Raw genomic sequence first — 6043 nt, 5'->3', positions numbered from 1 at the left:
ATAAAAAAACACAACTCTGATAATGTATGCACTGTCCTTGAAGTTGATTGGTCCACACCCGAGACAACTTTCCTTCGAGCCTCGTCTCACATAGTGTTGGACCAGATGACGCCAAAAGGCGCACAACTCAAAGACAATGCACCATCAGAGTATGAGAGCTCGGGGTAAGCATTTACACCATTGGAACCTCATTTGCCAGTAAAAAATGTGATAATTGTTTTTTTAACCTTCTATCTGGCAACAAAACTGACACCTTTTTTACAAGGAGTCATGTTTGCATAGACCACAATACCTGCAGCCATAATGTAAACAAAAAACATAACTCTGATAATATATGCACTGTCCTTGAAGTTGATTGGTCCACACCCGAGACAGCTTTCCTTAGAGCCTCGTCTCACATGGTGTTGGACCAGATGACGCCAAAAGGCGCACAACTCAAAGACAATGCACCATCAGAGTATGAGAGCTCGGGGTAAAGCATTTACACCATTGGAACCTCATTTGCCAGTAAAAAATGTGATAATTGTTTTTTTAACCTTCTATCTGGCAACAAAACTGACACCTTTTTTTACAAGGAGTCATGTTTGCATAGACCACAATACCTGCAGTCATAATGCAAACAAAACATGTTTCTTGTCAAACGCGTGCGCGGTTACTGGTTGCGTGCGTGCGTGCCAGCTTCTACCGAGAAGAGGGACGTTGAAGGATTGGGGAAGGATGCTGGGGGGAAGGGGGGAGCCAGGTTCGCGCAACGGAAGCCCTGCAATGTCTATCTTCGCGTCACTGCTGCCAGAAGGACATCTGCTAGAGAGGCCTCTAGACAGCCCCAACCCCGAGAGAGAGAGAGGCAGAGAAGTTAGTATTGCTCGGTACAGAAATAGACCATTGTCCAAAATGTAAGCCGAAGGTCAGAGGACAGGCGCTGCATCAAGCTGGGCCGATTTAAGCACCTGAGATGGAAATACAAAATAAAACCACGTCTAAATTTCGATTTAAAGCTTTCGTGACTGCAGGGATTCATCTCCTTGGTTCTTTCGGTAAAGTCACGTAGAAGGGAAGTAATAAAATAATAAAAAAATCAACATAATAAAATAATAATAAAACCACGTCTGTGTGAGAATTCGTGGCCATACCAAAAGCTCACAACGTCTGCAACAGCGTGTGGAGTGCGCCTACTGAGAGTCAGGTCAGAATTGTATCTCTTTAAACACGTGTATTGGCACGCGACGCAGCAGTCTTCAACAAATAGGTGTTCATCTTATGTTTCGGCTTGGGTCTAATTGCCCACGCTCAACTGACGTTGGCTGTAGATCACCACAGTCTCTTACGTTATGGCAAGCTTCGGGGCCACTCCCTGGAGTCGTGGAGTTTTGCCATTACTCGTACAATACATTTCATTAAAGCGTGTTTTAAAACAAATATTTTTTAAATATTACTTCTTTTTAAATCCTTTATATTAAGTTCACTTGCTTGCTTGCTTGCGCGCTTACGACCGTGCAAATCTTTCGGTCGTTTTTTAACCCACTTCCCGTGATCCAATCGAGCTGACATTTTGCACACAGACTCGTTGTGCGTGACAATTTATTTTCGTGAAATAATTTTTCCAAAATGTTACACTTTTTAGGAAAAAATAAATTATATTTAATTACCAATTGCTTAATGGTGGCAGGCAATCATCTGACCCATAGGTGGCAGCCATCTCAAGCCAGAAGACGAGAGGACTCTAGCCGCCACGCATATAAAGGATTTATAGTGAAAAACGTTTGTTTTTACGGGTTAATTTTTTTACTTACTGATTAATCCGTGTCACGCGGTTGTCCACTGCATCAGGTGAGTTACTGTCGGTAGTGATACAATCGCCACTCTTACGGAGTGTCACCCAGCACAGCCAGTCTTCAATAATAATTATAAGGGTCTTCATTTCTTCCAGCACGAGACACACATGTCTTCAGGGATTCCTTTCACTCCAAGCGTCCCGAAAACTCTCTCGGTTTCCCCTTCTCATATTACCCCTCAAGCCATCTTTCTCGAAGGTTCCTGAACCCGCTTTCCCTACAGCCCATCACCTTTCCACTTTTCCTCACGGATTCCAACCGTCCATCCCTGTCAATCATCCTCCGTTTTCTAGATTTGAAGCTTTCGTGACTGCAAGGATTCATACTCTTAGTTCTTTCGGTAAAGTCACGTAGGTAAAAAATGAAATTGAAATTAAGAAAAATAAAATAAAAATCACGACGTTTCGGAGGCAACACAAGTCTCCGTCATCGGGTGGGACCGTCACAGCCAGATTTGCTGCATCAAGTGGTGCATGAATTTAATTTTTTACCTACGTGACTTTACCGAAAGAACTAAGAGTATACCCTTCAGCCATCTTTCTCGAAAGTTCCTGAACCCGCTTTTCCCTACAGCCCATCACCCTCCCACTTTTCCTCATGGATTCCAACCGTCCATCCCTGTCAATCACCCTCCGTTTTCCCGTTCTTTCCATTTTGTATTTCTATTCCAATCCCCTTCAATTTCCCTGCCTCTAACCAATCCCCTTTCAGGCCCAGTTAAGTTATTACACGCTTTCATTTAACTGACTCTGTTGTTGTATCCTCAAATCTTGTAACCCAATTGTAACCCACTTCTCAATGTCGTATCGACTGCAAACTTGGTATACTTATGTCATACTGATGACAATACTATATTCTATCATTAAAATAAAATATTTTTAAACATTCTTTATACGCGCTTTAATTAACTCACTCTGTTGTTGTTGTCGTATCTTCAAATCTTGTAACTCAATTGTAACCCACTTCTCAATGTAGTATCGACTGAAAACTTGGTATACGTATGTCATACTGATGACAATACTATATTCTATCATTAAAACCAATCCCCTTTCAGGTCCTGCTAAGCACCGTTCAGTGAGGACTTGTTCTACCTCCCGATTGGCCAAGCCATGCACGCCGTGTCCATAACATCGGGTGAGTTTTTTCGGTTGCGATCGAATCTCAATGTATCTCAGTTTCCATGAGAAGTTGGAAGGGGTCATACTCTTAGTTCTTTCGGTAAAGTCACGTAGGTAAAAAATGAAATTAAAATTAAAAAAAATCACTGTAAAAAATGAAATAAAAATTACAAAAAATAAAAAATACAATTATTTTTATTTTTATTAATTTCATTTTTTACCTACGTGACTTTACCGAAAGAACTAAGAGTATGAATCCTTGCAGTCACGAAAGCTTCAAATCTAGAAGTTGGAAGGGGGTTTTGTTGTTGTTGTGGCCTACAACAGGCTTCTTAAAAAATGGCGTTCACTCGTGACATTAAGTAAGGCATCTTTATTTGAGGAAACTTAAAGTGGGGTGGGGGAGCAGGGAAGGGGTAATATGTTTTAAAATCGTTTTTTATTTTACTTCGCTCGGAAGTGTCTATGCATTTTATTTATTTCCTTGCTTTCCAAAGTTGCTCCCAAGGTAAGACGCGATCAATCTTAGGCGACAGTGCGATCGATTCACGGCGGGTTTACAAACGAACAGGCGAATTATAATTAACAACAACGCCGACAAATAACAAAAAAAAACGCGTAAAGAGAAAACCTCATGAGAATAAGAAGCTAAGCCCCTGTTGATATAAACTACCGTACATTATACTTTTTTTGTTTGTTAAACACAATATTTTTTCATCAAAGGTAATAAAAGCCACTCCCCGACCCAGTAGCCCCCTCTTTCCACTGCCACATCCGAGCCGAGCGAGCACGGTGTACGGGTACGTTTTCCACTATTCTCCGTGCAGAGCAGTGCTACACTGGCCTCCTTTCAAACCTTTCAACCCTTTACCATTCCGAGATGCCTGCAAGTTGCAGGGTGTTTTGGGTGTTCCGTTCACCGCTGAACCTCGAAACGCGCGCAAGCGATTCAGCGTTAATTTTCTCTCTGCACTCACCGCAGAGAACCGTAGCGTCTCGACCGTCACTCTACGATAGCTGGCCAAAAACTGTGCCGACACGCACTTCCCCCGCAGGGCCTTGTGGATTAAATAACTAAAATTGAATCACTGTATCAGTACGTCTTCAGGTCGGAAGTTATTTTATTTTAGTTTTTCTCCACATTCGTACACCTTACACGTACTTTTGGAGCTTTCGTGACTGCAGGAATTATTCTTTGGTTCTTTCGGTAAAGTCACGTATAAAGATATTTATTATTTTATACGTGACTTTACCGAAAGAACCAAAGACGAACCCTACACGTACTTCATCGTAACGAAATAGGAAGCAAATACAAATTTTTTTTTATGACGTACGTCATCGGAAATGGCAAAGGGTTAATGCATCTAGCTTCGCCCCAGGTCCAAGCAAGGCCAGGCCCAATGACACGACCATTGCTTGTGACGTCAATGGGTGACGCTGCGAGCGAACCCCGTCACCCGCACGCGCCTTGTTCGCGTGCGGCTGCGACGTCGCCGAGTGAGGAAACACCGATTGAAAAACCCGGCTACACCGGGCTACGAGACTCTGTACGGCCCAGGTACGGCTTCGGTTGTTGCCAGTGGGGGGGGCGTGGGGGGGGGGGGGAGAGGTACAAACAAAGAGGTTTGGAGTTCAAGAAGAGGAAAAAGAACCCGCTGGATTGGTCGCGTCACCACCCCCACAATAGTAGCATTTCTTCCGCCAACCTATAGCCGGGTTATAAGAGGCGCACATACATAAATAGCCGCTCTCGATAGATCAAAAAAGGGCGGCGTTAAAAAAAGGTGGGCCCCAAAAATAAAAAAAAATAATGGCCCCCATCCCCTGCTCCCTTAGAGCCGCCATGAAGGGCACGGGTGGGACGGTGGTGGAGGAGGAGGATGGTGGGGGGAGGGGGGGACCAGGGGGGGGGGGACAAGGCAAAGGAGGGGGGGGGTGCTGATGTTTAGGGGGCGAGTGGATAGGATGGGTGGATGTGGATTCTATTACGGGACAGTGAAATATGAAGTCAATCATAATCCCCGTGCGTGCGCACACACAAGGACACAGAGGGAGAGAGACACGTTCAGAGAGACACGCGCAGGTTCACAGACACACGCGCAAACACACGCACGTTCACAGAGACACGCAGGCACGCAGACACACACACGAGACACACATCGCAAGCGCAGAGACAGATGCACGCGCGTGCGAGTTCAACGCGCGTGCGACGTTCACGCGCCGACGAACTGGGAGGCGAATTTAGGAGCCGGTGGCCAAGCAGAAGAGGGGAAAAGCCGAAACGGGAACGAGCCGGACCACTCGCAGGAGCGCGTGTCGTCGGTACGCACCTAGAACGTCGCTCTCCACCGTAACGCGGCCAAACGTGCGCTCAAATCGGAGGGTGCGACGCTGTCCCCAACGTCTGACCGCATTAGCCACCGCGTGCCGAGTGACTTTCGAACCGCGCGGCATGGCGATATTTGGGGGTGGCGAAATGGAAGGGGGGAAAAAACAAAACGGATAGGTTCGCGCGGCAGCGAAATCGCACCGAGCGAGGGGAAACCTGAAGCAGCGGTCGGCACTGGGACACGCGGAGAGATGGCGCTGCGCATCGTCCAGCGGCGTAGCTGTCGAGTGTGCAGGCGGTGGAACTGCACCCGTGTCCCCCCCCACCTATCGGACCACAGGGCCATGTTATTCATTGTACTGGGAGGGGGAGGGGGGGTCACCACGGCCAACTGTGCCCACCGGGGTGTCGTCCGTTAAGAATAAAAACGACGGGTGGCCCCCAAAAAAAAGTTCGTGGCATTTCAGAGAATTCGGTAAAAGGGGCCCAAGTCCCTCCGCCGTCGAGTCGACCACAATCGGGGCGGGTTCAGCCAGACAGCCAAAAGGGTTGCGGGACAAACTTGAACGTGCTGATAGTGGAGGGGGAGCGAGAGAGAAAGAGAGAGCGTGAGAAGCAACGCGATACGATGGAAAGTCTCCCGGAGTAAGTGGGCCACGCGCGTCTGGCTGCCGATTGGCACCGGCTACTGCCGCCGCCGCCGCCGCCGCCGCTACTACCCGCTGGGCTAATTTCTTCTTAAACTGTTTACACATCAAGCG

Source organism: Lethenteron reissneri, chromosome 68 (assembly GCF_015708825.2).
Source record: "Lethenteron reissneri isolate LAM-NWPU_2019-01 chromosome 68, ASM1570882v1, whole genome shotgun sequence".
Taxonomy (NCBI): domain Eukaryota; kingdom Metazoa; phylum Chordata; class Hyperoartia; order Petromyzontiformes; family Petromyzontidae; genus Lethenteron; species Lethenteron reissneri.
This window is presented reverse-complemented; position numbering follows the sequence as displayed.